The sequence below is a fragment of the Silene latifolia genome, chromosome 2 (genome assembly GCF_048544455.1).
Source record: "Silene latifolia isolate original U9 population chromosome 2, ASM4854445v1, whole genome shotgun sequence".
NCBI classification, from domain to species: Eukaryota; Viridiplantae; Streptophyta; class Magnoliopsida; order Caryophyllales; family Caryophyllaceae; genus Silene; species Silene latifolia.
This window is the reverse complement of record NC_133527.1, coordinates 72928312-72942808: the sequence shown is the minus strand read 5'-3', so window position 1 is coordinate 72942808 and position 14497 is coordinate 72928312. Positions and strand designations below refer to the sequence as shown.

At 42.0% G+C, this 14497-nt stretch overlaps 1 non-coding gene across 1 annotated transcript; it reads left to right on the top strand.

Moving 5' to 3' along the window:
• Nucleotides 1-1659: 1659 nt before the first annotated feature.
• LOC141644447 (small nucleolar RNA R71) lies at nucleotides 1660-1766 on the top strand. The gene has a single exon (XR_012544065.1). It is a non-coding gene; the product is annotated as a small nucleolar RNA R71 (small nucleolar RNA).
• The last annotated feature ends 12731 nt before the right edge of the window (nucleotides 1767-14497 follow it).

The following is a 14497-nucleotide window of genomic DNA, read 5'->3' as shown; positions in this document are numbered from 1 at the left end:
TTAAAAGTTATGCTTTCATCTCCCACTTCTAGAGTGAGCTCACCATGTTTCACATCAATCACCGCACCCGCAGTGTGTAGGAAAGGTCTTCCTAGAATGATTGGAATGTTGGAATCTTCCTCCATATCAACAATGACAAAGTCCACCGGGATGAAAAACTTCCCAATTCGCACGGGGACATCTTCCCATATCCCTAATGGTGTCTTCGTCGATCTATCGGCCATTTGGAGTGTGATGTTGGTGTATTTAAGCTCTCCCATCCCCAACCTTTTACTTACCGAGTACGGCATGACACTCACACTAGCCCCTAGATCACATAAGGCTTTGTTGATCGTCGTGTCGCCAATGGTACACGGTATTGAGAAGCTTCCCGGATCCTTTAACTTTGGAGGTGAACTCCCTTGAAGTATTGCACTACTCACCTTAGTGAAGGCGATAGTCTCAAGCTTCCGGATTAACTTCTTCTTTGTGAGGATATCTTTCATGTATTTCGCATAGGCCGGCACGTGATTGATTAATTCCGTGAAAGAAATTGAGACTTCCAAATTCTTCACAATTTCCATGAACTTTCCAAGTTGATCATCAAATTTGGGCTTGGCTTGACGACTTAGAAAAGGAAGTCTAATCACAATGGGCTCCTTCTCCTTGGCCTTGTCTTCATTTTTCTTTGAACTTTCTTCTTTTGATGTTTCTCCATCTTTGGAGCTTTGCACAATTTCTTCCTTTTCACTAGCTTCGACAACTTCATCCTCAACTTGCTTCTTCGGTGCTTCATACCTTGTACCACTTCTCAAGTGAATGGCACTAACCGTTTCATTTCTAGGGGGATTACTTTGAGGTGGTAATTGCCCCTTTTGTCTTTGGGAGCTTGAAGATGGTAGTTGAGTCAATTGTGTTTCCAACATCTTGGTGTGAGCTAGAATGTTGTTGATGGTGGTTTCCTTTGCTTGGCTATCTTTTTGCATTTGAGTGAAAAACTCTTGTTGATTCTTTTGCATTTGGAGGACCGCTTTTTGGACATCAAAACCTTGGTCATTTTGGTGATTGTATGGATTTTGATTTTGGTAACCTTGGTTTTGATTGTAAAAGGGTCTTTGATTTTGGTTTCTCATGGGTGGTGGAGTGTATGTTGTTTGAGGGTTTTGAACATTTTGGCTTTTGTATGAGAGATTTGGATGGAATTTGGTGTTTTCATTGTAAAAGTTGGAATAAGGGGTACCACTCTTGTATGCTTGGAAAGCATTCACTTGTTCATTTGTTCCCCTACATTCGCCTTGGTCATGTCCCAAAGTTCCACAATTCTCACATATCCCACTTGGGATTGATGAGGATGCCGTCATGGCATTAACATGATGCTTTGATGATTTTGAGTTTTCTTCAAGACTAGCCATAGCTTGTTCAAACTTCAAGTTGATTGTGTCAATGTGAGCACTAAGTTGAGCACCCAATTGAGTAACGGAGTCCACTTCATGCTTTCCTCCTCTAGTAGCCTTGCGAGGTCTACTATATTGTGAGTTATGGACCGCCATTTCCTCAATCTTGTTCCATGTTTGATTGTCATCAACTTCGGTGAACATTCCATTTGATCCCATATTGAGAATGTTCCTAGAATCTTCATATAAACCATTCCAAAATTGTTGTACCAAAAACCATTCGCTAAGTCCATGGTGAGGACATGAGCGACAAATTCCCTTGAACCGCTCCCAAGCTTCATACAAAGACTCTTCATCCCTTTGCTTAAAACCCGTAATTTGAGCTCTTAGCATGTTATTCTTTTCCGGTGGATAGAATTTTTTGTAGAAAGCTAGAGCCAACTTCTTCCAAGAATCTATTCCGAGGGTGGCCTTATCAAGGCCCTTCAACCATTGCTTCGCGGTGCCGATTAAGGAAAAAGGAAATAAGACCCATCTAATTTGGTCTTGAGTCACGCCCGTTTGAGAGATTGCATCACAATAGTCACAAAAGGTTTCCATATGAGAATGAGGGTCTTCACTAGGCATCCCCCCAAATTGGCTCCTCTCAACTAATTGGATGAAGGCGGACTTGGCAATAAAATTTCCGGTTAGATGTTGCGGTGTAGGAGTACCATTTGGTAGATTCTCCTCGGTGGGTACGGAGTGTGACGAGAATTTAGGCATTGTAGGTGGATTTTGTGGGGTATTGTGTAATGGGTTCTCTTCTCCTTCTATTGCGAAAGGATTGACAAAATCACTAGTGGGTTGAACAACTTCACTAATACCTCTTAAATTCCTCCTAACAAGTCTCCTATTATTCGTCAAGGTTCTTTCGATTTCACGGTCAAAAGGTAACAAATCACCTTGTAACCTTCTAGACATGCAAAATATCAAACAACTCGAAAACAATTAGAACAAACCTTGAGGAGTTTTACTTCCCCAAGGCGAAGAAAGACACAACTAATAACAATAAAAAGAAATCTGAATCAAACAAACACCGTCCCCGGCAACGGCGCCATTTTTTATGCGAGTCCGTTTCGTGTTCACAATTAAAGATGTGGTCGTTGGGTCACGGTCGAATCAAAACACAATTTATAACTTCACAAACAACTCTACAATTAGTAAAGAGGCAAGTAAAGGTCGGATCCCAAGGGACGGGAGTTGAAATGAGATTTCTATTGAAACTAGTGATGTCTTAGGGGTGTCACAAATTGGGTTGATGTAGAAGGTCACTAAACTAAAATAGCAATGAAAATAAACAAGCAAGATGAATTAGAAAGGGGTGTAAACAAATGATTAAAAGCACTAGGGTGTCATGGGATCATAGGAGAATCATGGGACATGATCATACAAACATGTTCTCAAATTATAAGCAAGCAATTATTGTTGTGATGGATTGAGTTGGGTTATATCTTACAATCCTAGGAAAGTTTGGGTCCCGGAGCCGAATCGATTAGATTGTACAACACCTACAAGTCGACCTAATCTTCCCTACTCAACAACATGCATGGTCTAATGAGACTCGAGTTGGGTTATGTCTTACAAGTCTCATTGAAAAGATAGAAGATGATAGTAAATGCAAGGATTCATAGGCTTAGCATTTCATCAAATATAACATGTGCATGAGTTGAGATCAAAACAAGCAAGCAAATAAAACATGAAAGCATATTAATTTAAGCATGAATCATTCCCCATGTTGGTTTCCCCTAATCACCCATTTAACCCTAGCTAAGAGACTACTCACTCATTATCATGTTGATCATGCTAGCAAGGTTGTCAATCATACCAACAATATGAAACATGATGAATAAATGGAAGTAATTAACAATAATTAAAAAGGGATTAAGAGATTATACCTACTAATGATTCCAATAATAAAGAAAAGATAAAAGAAGTACTTGAATGCTTGATTGAGAGGTTGTCAATCTCCCAATAATAACCCAAATAATCTTCAATTACCCAAAATAAAGGATGAACAAAAGAGAGATTAAGGAAATAAAACTTGTATTAGAACTTGATTAATTGTTGATTACAAAACTAAAGAGAGATTTGATTGATATTAACTACTCTAATTATTGATAAGAAGAACATGCTCCTCTAATTAGACTAATGGGGTATTTATAGTGGAAATTAGGGAGGATGCATTAGGGTTAACTAAGGGCTAAACTAGTAATTACACTTTTTAGATTGAGCAAGGAGGACCCGGTATTTTTCGAGAGAAGGGCTTCTTTCTTTGTAGCTTGGAGAAGAGGAGATCGTGCTGTGCTGGAATCCGGGCGGAATAAGGTCGGGACGGGCGGAATCTGGCGTTGGAATCCGAGCGGATTCAAGGGAATTCGGTCGGATTGTGGAGGTCGAATCCGAGCGGATTAGAGCAAAGCCGCACGGATTGTGCAGCTGCGGGACGGACGGATTGGTGACAATCCGCTCGGATTGTCACTCAGCAACATATCTTCTTCTTTTCTTCCCTTTTCTTCATAAATTCCTTGGAGATTTCCTTGGGGACTCAAGGATCCTTTCTCAACATTGCTCTTCTACTATAATATGTACAAAGGCCTTCTAATCTTGTCTCTCCTTGATGCTTGGTAATTGAATTCGATCAATTTAGTCTCGTTTTGCTATGAAAATGCAAGATTCTTACTCCTTTCCTACCAAGGGATCAAAATCTCAAAGAATATGCAAAACAAAGAACTAAAGATAAGAAATGACCCAAATATGCACTAAAAAAGCATGGGAACAAGGCTAATTCGGGGGCTAAATATGCGCTAATTATGGTCACATCACCAAGCCCATTTCAAAACCTCACTTCGAGTCCACTCCTACAACTACACTAAAGTTGACTAGGACCAACATTTTTCAAATCTTATCTTTTCTTCAAAAACTCACTCGACACAAGTGACACACACCCACTTCCCGAGTCAAAATATTTCTTTCTTAGTAAGTGTATTAGAATGGTCGATCGTGTTTTGATTCGTCGTCGATCTCTTATCCAGTTTCCAAGATGCCTGAAACAAGCGACGTGAACTTCAATCAACTCCAGGATGGTAATGATCGAATCCTAACCGCGCTAGCTCAGCTCCAAGTTATTCATACCAAGTGTATGATCGCCTTGACACCATCGAGGGCCGGATCTATACCGTAGAAACGAGGTTGCCTCCTCGGGAAAGTGAAATCGTTGATGACTTCGTGAATGGCTTCAAGGACGAAAACCCTCCCATGGGTATGACTGCAGCTGAGAAACGACTCCAATACATAGAGGAGCAATTGATGTATCTTAAAGGGGATGACATTTATAGGGAGAATAATCGCAAGTATGAGGCCGTGAGTTCCAAGTTGCCAACCAACTTCAACATGACGGATATCCCTAAATTTAAGGGGCACGAAAACCCTTTGAACCATATTCGTACCTTCAAGGATTACATGTCTATCAAAGGCATCAAACCCGAGATGTTTTTAAGGATCTTTCCTTCATCTCTTGACACCATCCCAAAGCAATGGTTCTACTCTCTAGAACACAAGAAAATCGCTACTTGGGAAGATCCCGCGATTGAGTTTGCTAAGCAATATACAGATAATGCTGAGATCCAAGTTAACATGCGCACTTTAGAGGTTCTTACCCAAAATGACAAAGAAGGTTTCACCGACTTCCTAAGTAGGTGGAGGAAGACTAGTACCCAACTAGTTGAACGCCCAGATGAGGCTACCCTTGTGGAGAAATTCGTGGACAACCTAAAGCCCATCTATGCAAATCATTTGAGATACCAAAACATCAAAACTTTCAAAGACTTAACCGTACTAGGAACGAGGATCGAAGATGACATCCGTAAAGGGCTCTTGTTCAAAACGGTAGGTCGAGGATATCAAGGCTCAACAAGTCGTTCTTACGGCTCCACTAGCAAGACCGATGAAGTTAACCTCCTCGAGCCATCCAAAAAGAGTACCCCACCAAGGAAATTTACAAATCTTGGGGACACTTATTCAAATGCTCTAAAAAGGTTAATGAAACAAGGCAAACTCCAACCCATAGGCCCTACACCCAAACCGGAAAAGAAATCCAAGTTCTGGGACGAGAACTCATACTGCGAATATCATAGGGGTAAGGGACATGACACATAAAAATGATACAAATTGAAAAATGTGCTTCAAGACATGATTGAGGATGGTCGACTACCAATACCGCCGGAAGGTAAGCCCAACAACACTCAGAATCCTCTTGGAATTCTAGTGATCACAAGTGAAGAATCTACCTTAGATTGTTCACACCTCATTTCCCCAATCGAAGATGAGATCCACTCGATCGAGAATGTAGGGTTCTACTCTACCATTTCCCCTACCATCGCCGACTTCATCGCATGGGCAAGGAGTGTGGATAGGCAAGTTTCGGAATTGGAAAATGTGGTGACAACTTTACGTGACCCCAATGCAACACCTAAAGAACATGTGCCGCTAACTTTCTCCCAAAATGCTATTATGCAAGAAATAGTCGCCGTGGTTGATAAACTAGTCGACCAAATCACACAATTAGAGGACAAGATCATGAGAATGAGGGAACTAGCTACAGTCAATGGAGTATGTGCCGATGATGATGAAGACGAGTATCTCATTAAACACTCCCTAGTCAAGGAAATAGTCCAAAATGGGGAAGACTAAGATGTGGACCACCTAACTCGTTCGGGGCGTCCATATCAAAATACTACTCAAAATGGTCCAACTAATGTTATCACACCAAATGATAACGAAGATGACTCTACTGATCACTTGCTAAAGCAATTACAGAAAACAAAGGCTGATCTTTCAGTCTGGCAATTAGTAGCAAGCTCATTCCCACATCGCCAAGCTTTACTGCAAGCTTTGGCCAAACTAAATGTAGCACATAACTCCACACCCGACGATGTAGTCAACTTGGTCTTCCAAGAATCATCGAAGCTAAGTAATCCTATTACTTTCTCAGATGAAGATTTGCCGCCCTTTGGCGCTAGTCATAACTTGGCTCTTTACATCACTGTCGTTTGCTTAAAGAAGAACGTGCCAATGACCTTAGTAGATGATGGCTCTGCGGTCAAAGTCATACCCTTAAAAACGGCATACAAACTAGGCATGAAAGAGTCAGATTGGACCCCTACAAATCAAGGTGTTCGCGCATATGATGGTACACGACGAAAGGTAGTAGGACTCGTTAACCTAACCATAGCCATAGGGCCAATTAAGCGAAAGGTTAACTTCCAAATAGTGGACATTGAAGCTTCCTTCAACATACTTCTGGGAAGACCTTGGATTCACGCTTCCAAAGTGGTAACATCCACCCTTCACCAAAAGATCAAAATCCCACTAAATGGCAAAGTGGTGACGATCACTTCGTCGCCCATCAAGGCAATAGTCGAAAAGAAGTCAAATAATCAAGTCCTTGCGGATCCAGTATATGAACTTGGGGGCTTTCAAAGCATAAGTGTCATAGAAAGTGAGTTGGCACCCCTATACTACGATCCCTACTCCAACTTGGTGGTCAACCACATACTCAAATCCCAGGGATACTTCCCGGGAATGCCTTTTAAACCTACCCGAAGAAACACCTTCGCACCCTACAAGGAAGGCAACTCAAAAAGAATACCACTTGAACTAGGATACAAACCCACTAAAGAGGAAGTTCTCGAGATGCTCGCTCAAGTTCAAAGTCGTAAGCATGTAGGAGTCCAAATGCGACCATATCTCCCTACCCTAAATGGAAACTTTGTTAGAGAAGGAAGTCAAGAACTCTTTCACGGATTTCCCGAACCTTGGCACTATCTCGGAAGGAAGCTAGCCGGAATCGAGATCTTTCACGATTGTTACTTCATTCCTCTAGAAACAGTTCCTACCGTCAAGGCTCGTCAAGCACCTTGCTTAGACGAACAAGCTGTTAGTCTACTGTTTGGAGAAGATCGATTTGTTAGAGCCGCGCAGGATGAGATCATTACCATGATACTTCAAGACAACCACTTCAACCCTACCGCGTTAATCACAGAAACAAACGCGAACCAGCAGAAAGGATAGAGAAAATCAATCAAGTGGACCAACAATCAAGGAAGACTCTTCAAGCTCACCACTGGAGAAGGAGAGATGTTCAAAGGAGAACCAGAAGACGATGAATTCGAGTCAGAGTCAGAGTCGGAGTCAGAGTCGGAGTCTAGAGAAGTCACTAGGGAGTCTCCTCCTGTCGTCGTCCCCATTCCCTTTGTTTCTCCTAGCTTAGCCTCAAATAGTAACAGTAGTTCGGAAAATGTCCCAACAACTGTCCCTTTACCGCCACTGACCACGGATCAGATGGCTTCTTTGTTTCAACTTTTCTCAAACTTTAATATGAATAAATCAGGTTCTGCTTACTCTTTGTGTTATCTTGAATGCAGTGCATTTTACGATGATACTGAGGATGACCCAAACCCAGACTCAATTGAGATACCTCCCTACATAGCCAAGGAAACACTACAAGAGGGGGAAGGGGGACCAGTAATAGAGAACACTGAACCCATCAATGTAGGAACCGAACTAGAACCCCAAGAACTTAGGATAGGGACTACCTTGAACTCTGCCGAAAGGGCCAGTTTCATAGACCTCCTAGACGAGTTCAAAGACGTTTTCGCTTGGTCCTACAAGACATGCCAGGGATTGACAGGGATATCGCCGAACATAGAATCCCAATTAAGCCAGGTTTCAAGCTCGTGAAACAAAAGCTTCGTCGAATGAGGACAGAATGGGCTCTCAAGATTAAGGAAGAAGTCGATAAGCAATTCAAAGCCGGGTTCATCAAAGTTTCCGAGTACTCTGACTGGGTAGCCAACATAGTACCCGTACCCAAAAAGATGGGAGAATCCGAGTTTGTGTTGATTTTAGAGACTTAAACAAAGCAAGTCCTAAAGATGACTTTCCTCTACCACATATCGACATATTGGTGGACAATACAGTAGATCACGCGTTACTGTCCTTCATGGATGGGTACGCGGGATACAACCAAATCAAGATGGCCAAAGAAGACATGCATAAGACCGCCTTTGTCACTCAATGGGGAACCTATTGTTATACGGTCATGCCTTTTGGGTTAATCAACGCCGGAGCTACATATCAACGCACCGCAACTACACTCCTACATGACATGATGCATAAAGAAGTTGAGGTATACGTAGACGACATGATTGTCAAGTCCAAGGATAGAGATGGGCATATTGCGAACCTTCGCAAATTTTTCCCAAGGCTACAAAAGTACAACATGAGGCTCAATCCTCAGAAGTGCGCATTCGGAGTAACATCTAGCAAACTCCTGGGATACGTCGTCAGCCAACGAGGTATAGAAATAGACCCTTCCAAGATCAAAGCTTTGATCGAAATGCCACAACCCCAAACGGAAAAAGAAGTCAGAGGATTCCTGGGAAAAGTGCAATATATAAGTCTATTCATATCGAAACTCACCATGATCTGTGAACCTATCTTCAAAAAGCTCAAGAAAACAGATCACACCATGTAGGATGATGACTGTCAAAAGGCATTCGACCGAATCAAGGAGATACTAGCTAAACCACCAGTGCTCATGCCACCTCAACGAGATCAACCTCTTGGTTTATATCTCACAGTAACCGAAACAGCCATGGGCGCCATGCTAGCTCAGACAGTAGAAAAGGAAGAAAGGGCTATCTACTACCTTAGTAAGAAGTTCTTGGAGTATGAGTGAAAATACTCACAACTCGAAAAGACGTGCCTCACTCTTGTGTGGGCAACGAAGAAGCTACGTCATTACATGCTTAGCTACTCCGTCAAAATATACTCCAAAATGGATCCTGTCAAATACCTCTTCGAGAAATCCGTCCTCAACGGACGACTAGCAAGATGGACTTTGATGCTCTCAGAGTTCGATCTCAAATACGTGCCCCTGAAGGTTATAAAAGGGCGCGCCGTTGCCGAATTCTTCGCAGAAAATCCCATCAATGATGCACAAACAATAGATACTTGGTCATTTCCAGACGAGGATATACTCCAAACCGATGTAGACTCCTTGGACCATTACTTTGACAGAGCATCAAACTTAAGAGGATTTGGAATAGGAGTGTTGCTCATTTCTCCTGAAGGCGAGCATAAACCGATCTATGTCAAACTCGACTTCGAGGTGACAAATAACGCTACAGAATACGAAGCTTGTCTCATTGGACTACAAGCGGCAATAAGCTTAGGCATTAAAAACCTCCGAGTGCATGGGGATTCGTCCCTGATCATCAATCAAGTTACGGGATCTTGGAAAATCCAAAGCGAAAGCCTAGCACCTTATCAAGCCAGAATAGACCAAGTTTCCCAATTCTTTGATCACGTGACCTATCTACACCTACCTCGGGAAGAAAATCAATTTGCAGATGCTCTTGCAAAACTTGCATCTTTGATTAATATGCCAGATGACATGGTGGAAATGCCTTTATGTATCGAACGATGATCAGAGCCAGCTTATGTCCACCAAATCACCGATGAAGAGGAAATCACAGAGGAACCTTGGTTCCAAGCAATCCTAAATTTCAAGCTCAATGGTACCTATCCACCGGATATGGACAAAAGGGGACAACGTGCTATACGCTTACTAGCTTCCCAATATGTTCTCATGCAAGGAGAGTTATACAAAAGAACACCTCTTGGTGTAATCCTACGTTGCCTTGATCATTCACAGGCGCGGAAAGTGATGGAAGAAGTCCATGATGGAGAATGCGGTCCCCGCATGAGTAGGCCCATGATGGCAAAGAAAATCACACGTTTAAGGTATTATTGGACCACAATGGAATCCGATTGCATCAAATATGTAAGACATTGCCACAACTGCCAAATCTTCGGGAACGTACAGCATGTCCCTCCTTCATTGCTCTATACGATGACATCTCCTTGGCCATTTTCTGCCTGAGGAATTGATATAATCGGGAAGATAACTCCAGCCGGAACAGGAGGTCACTGTTTCATCCTAGTGGCAATTGACTATTTCACCAAATGGGTTGAAATGGCTTCCTACACTAGTCTCACGGCTAAAAATGTAGCAAAGTTCATACAAAACAACATCATCTGCCGATATGGTTGCCCACATGAGATCATTAGTGATAATGGGTCACATTTCCAAGCCGAGACTGAGCAATTGCTAGCCAAGTACAAAATTAGGCATCACCACTCTTCGCCATATAGACCACAGACTAATGGCGCGGTAGAGGCGGCAAACAAAAACGTTGTCACAATTCTCAAGAAAATGATCGACAACTATCGAGATTGGCCAAGCAAAATACCCTTCGCTTTGTGGGGATATCGCACATTTTTTAGGACGCCCACTAGGGCCACCCCTTTCTATTTGACCTACAGCATGGAAGTTGTACAGCCAGTCGAGTTAGAAATACCATCCTTGCGTATCTTACTCGAAAGTCAAATCCCGGAAGCCGATTGGAAGAGGGATAGATATGAAGAACTCATCCTCCTGGATGAACGTCGGCTACGCGCATTACATAATGTCCAAACATATGAAGCATGTATCAAACGTGCCTTCAACAAAAGGGTCAAGCCAAGGAACATCGAGGAAGGATACTTAGTACTCAAGTCGGTTAGAGCTCTTTTACCTGTCGAACCACGGGGAAAATTCAAACCTAATTGGGCCGGGCCATTCCTAGTCAAGTCCATACTTCCAGGGGGTGCGGTTAGAATCACAGACCTAGATGGGAATGAATTTACCAACCCAACGAATCTTGACCAACTAAAGCGGTATTATGCCTAGAATAGGAACAAAAACGCGCCTCGCGTAACCTCACGTGTCGCTCTTGTGGCACTAAATAAACGGCCCCTGGCCAAGCTGAAACAAGCTAATGTCACTCTGCTCTTGCATATTGACAATTTGTCATCCTCATATCGTCAAAATAAATTAAATTGCATCTTAAGAGTAAGTAAAAAGCTCATGCTTATTTTCTAAGTTCATTACAAGCTCTTGCTTAGAACAATTATTCTTTTACATTTACTCGAACTACGCGCAAGGGTTTAATTTCATTTTTTAATGAATACGTAGCCAATCCTTCACAGGATACAACCCATTAACTTCAAAATGTAAATAGAAGGACATTTGCAGTTGCATTTGGAATTCGACAAGAATAATAAATAGAAAATCACAACGGTTTCATAACCAATTAACCTCCTTTATTTCATTCAATAATATTAATAATACGTTACATAATAATAATAATGCTAAAGAAAAAAAATAAAATAGGCTAGGATTCTAAAAACCCCCCACCTTCTTATTACAATAATAATAATAATAATAATAATAATAAAGACTAGGGCTATTCCTCCATTTTCCCTTTGCCCTTGTCATTTTTGTCATATTTCTTGTCACGGCCTCGAGCCGGACGCTCTTGCGCCACTTCGGACCTAATCACCAACGGTCTTTCTCAAGGCCTAGCCTTCCAATTCTTGTCAATCACTTTGTCCACGACAGGAGAGGTCTTCGGTTTCTTCGAAGGATGAACAACTCGAAACCCGGCTTCCTCCTCTCCCTCAGTCAGATGCTTCTCTTTCTCCTTTTCCACCACGCGCACCTTGTAGTCAACGGGCTCGCGCTTCCTCAATCTTTGACGCTCCTCCGGAGTAGTAACCTTCCTCCATCACAGATAGGAGTCCGACACCCATAAGGCACTAACAGAAGAGTTCAAGAACCATACATTTCTTTGAGCCCATTTAATGGCCCACTCCCTTCGACTCTCAGTAGTAAGCGCCACGGCAGTTTACGGGACAGTGTCAAGCTTCGGGATTGTCTGCTTCAGTCCAACCTGTCTCATTAGCCTCTCCGGGAAGATGCATACTGATAAGTGCATTTTATATAGTCTTTTTAGGCCTTTTTATAAGTGTTATAAGTGTTAATTGCTTGCATTAAATCGGTTTAAATGGGCATTTGTAGCTAGCTCTGAGTTATCTTTTCCGTTCCATTAGTTTGCATTTAGTTTACTCGAGGACGAGTAAAGGTTTGGTTTGGAGAGATTTGATACGTGCATTTTATATAGTCTTTTTAGGCCTTTTTATGCACGTATTTCCATGCTTTTATCGTAGTTTATGCTACGAAATGCCCCGAATATGCTACTTTGGGTTATTTTGTCTTATTTGCAGGAATGAACCAGAAAGTAGTGAAACCAAGCCATTTATCGTCCGTTTTGCATGCATTTGGAGGAAGAGTGAATTTGGAGCGGAAGTATTGTTGTCTTGGGATGCGTGAAGCTGTTTCGGAAGCTAAAAGGACAAGTCAAAGTCAAACTAACGAGATTTTGTAGCTGCTGAAGTCAAGAAGCACTCGATCGAGTACTTTACTAGTCGATCGAGTGGTTTTAGGTCAAATAATCAGTCGATCGAGTACTTTAGATGGTCGATCGACCAGTTTCATATTAAGGGTTAGTCAATCGAGCACTTCTTTTGGTCGATCGAACGGTTTGAGCCGGGATTTGCTCGATCGAGTGGTTCTAAATCACTCGATCGAGTGGTTTATCCTACGGGCTTGGGCTTTTTAGTTTATTTCCGTCAATTAGGTTAAATAATTCCTATTTTCTTATAAATAGGAAGTTAGACGTCATTCGTAATCTCTCCCTTCTTTCCTCTTACTCTGGTTAGGACGCTGGTTTTCCCTGTTACTTTGTTCCTCTTATTTCCGTATCATTAATTCAGTAATCTAATCTTTCCCTTTACTCTTATTTAATGCTTATTTCTTCCTTATCTCTCCCTTTTGCTCTTGTTCTTTATTTAATTATGTCTAGCTAAATTCCTCTGCTAGGATTAGGTGATTCAATAGACCGATGTTAATTGCTAATTAGGTTATTAGATCTGTTGTTGTAGTTAGGTCTATGTTGTTATCGCTGCTTTAACTGTATCCTGCTAGTTGATTCGAAGCAATTAGCCTTTTAATATTGGTAAACCTTGACCTGGACCGAAAGGTTGGAAGGGGTGAGACCCGCAGTGAACAATATGATGCTTTAGTGAGGCCGAAAGTTAAGCTAATATCATTTTAGGGCGAATTGAGACCGAAAGGAGATATTCATTGCCCCTTAGACCGACACATCGACTAATCTGTGACCTTACCTGCAATTAACTGACGTTCTTTGATGACCCGAAGTCCTGGTTCCCTTCTCTTACTGTTAATTTCTCTCATCTTTATTGCTCTTGCCTTCGCCTCTTTAGTTTAGTTTAAACAATCAAAACCCCCACATTGTGACATTAGACAAGTAGATAGTAAACCGCCTCCCTGTGGAGATCGACCCTACTTACCGCTAACTTCTTTTAGTAGTAGCTAGGTATTTATTTTTGGTACATAACGACCGTATCAAATTTTGGCGCCGTTGCCGGGGAGGCAACTATTTATTTATTTGTTTAATTCTGTCTGTTTTTAGCCTCAGGGGATTTTTCCCTTGAGGTCGTTCTAATCTTTTTCTTTAGTGCTGTTTTGATAGGCCTTACAGGTACTACCTAGACAGTTCTAGGTGAAAGATCGTCAAAGGGAAGGCTTGAGTACCTTTGACCCGTCACCTATGTTCCATTATATGGCGCATCAGGTGATTTATGCGATAGATGTGGTGTCTTTGCTTGAGCACAATGCAGCCTTTTGCATGGCAGAAAATGACGAAGTTTACGCGTTCCAGCAGCCCAGTCGAGCTAGTCAAGCAGCTGTAGTTGTGCCACCACATCCACCCTATCAACGAGGCTACCAAGAGCCTCCGTTTGTCTGGCCACCGCAACAAGATCCTCCTGATATTCGGGAAGAAGACATGGCGGAGCTGAACTCTTTAATGAAGGCACTTGCATTCCAAGTGCAAGAAGGTGATAGAGACACTTTTTCGCGATTTGATAAGACATGGCGGAGCTGAACTCTGAAATAGCTCAGTTAGTTGCTGAGTCAGATAGTTGACAACGAGAAGAGGTATACTGTATCGAGATCGGTTTTCCCCATGAAGAAACCATGTTGCCCAATGCTGAGGATGATTTTTATGACTCGGATAATGAATTTCTATCATATTTCACTGCCTTACAGGAGGATT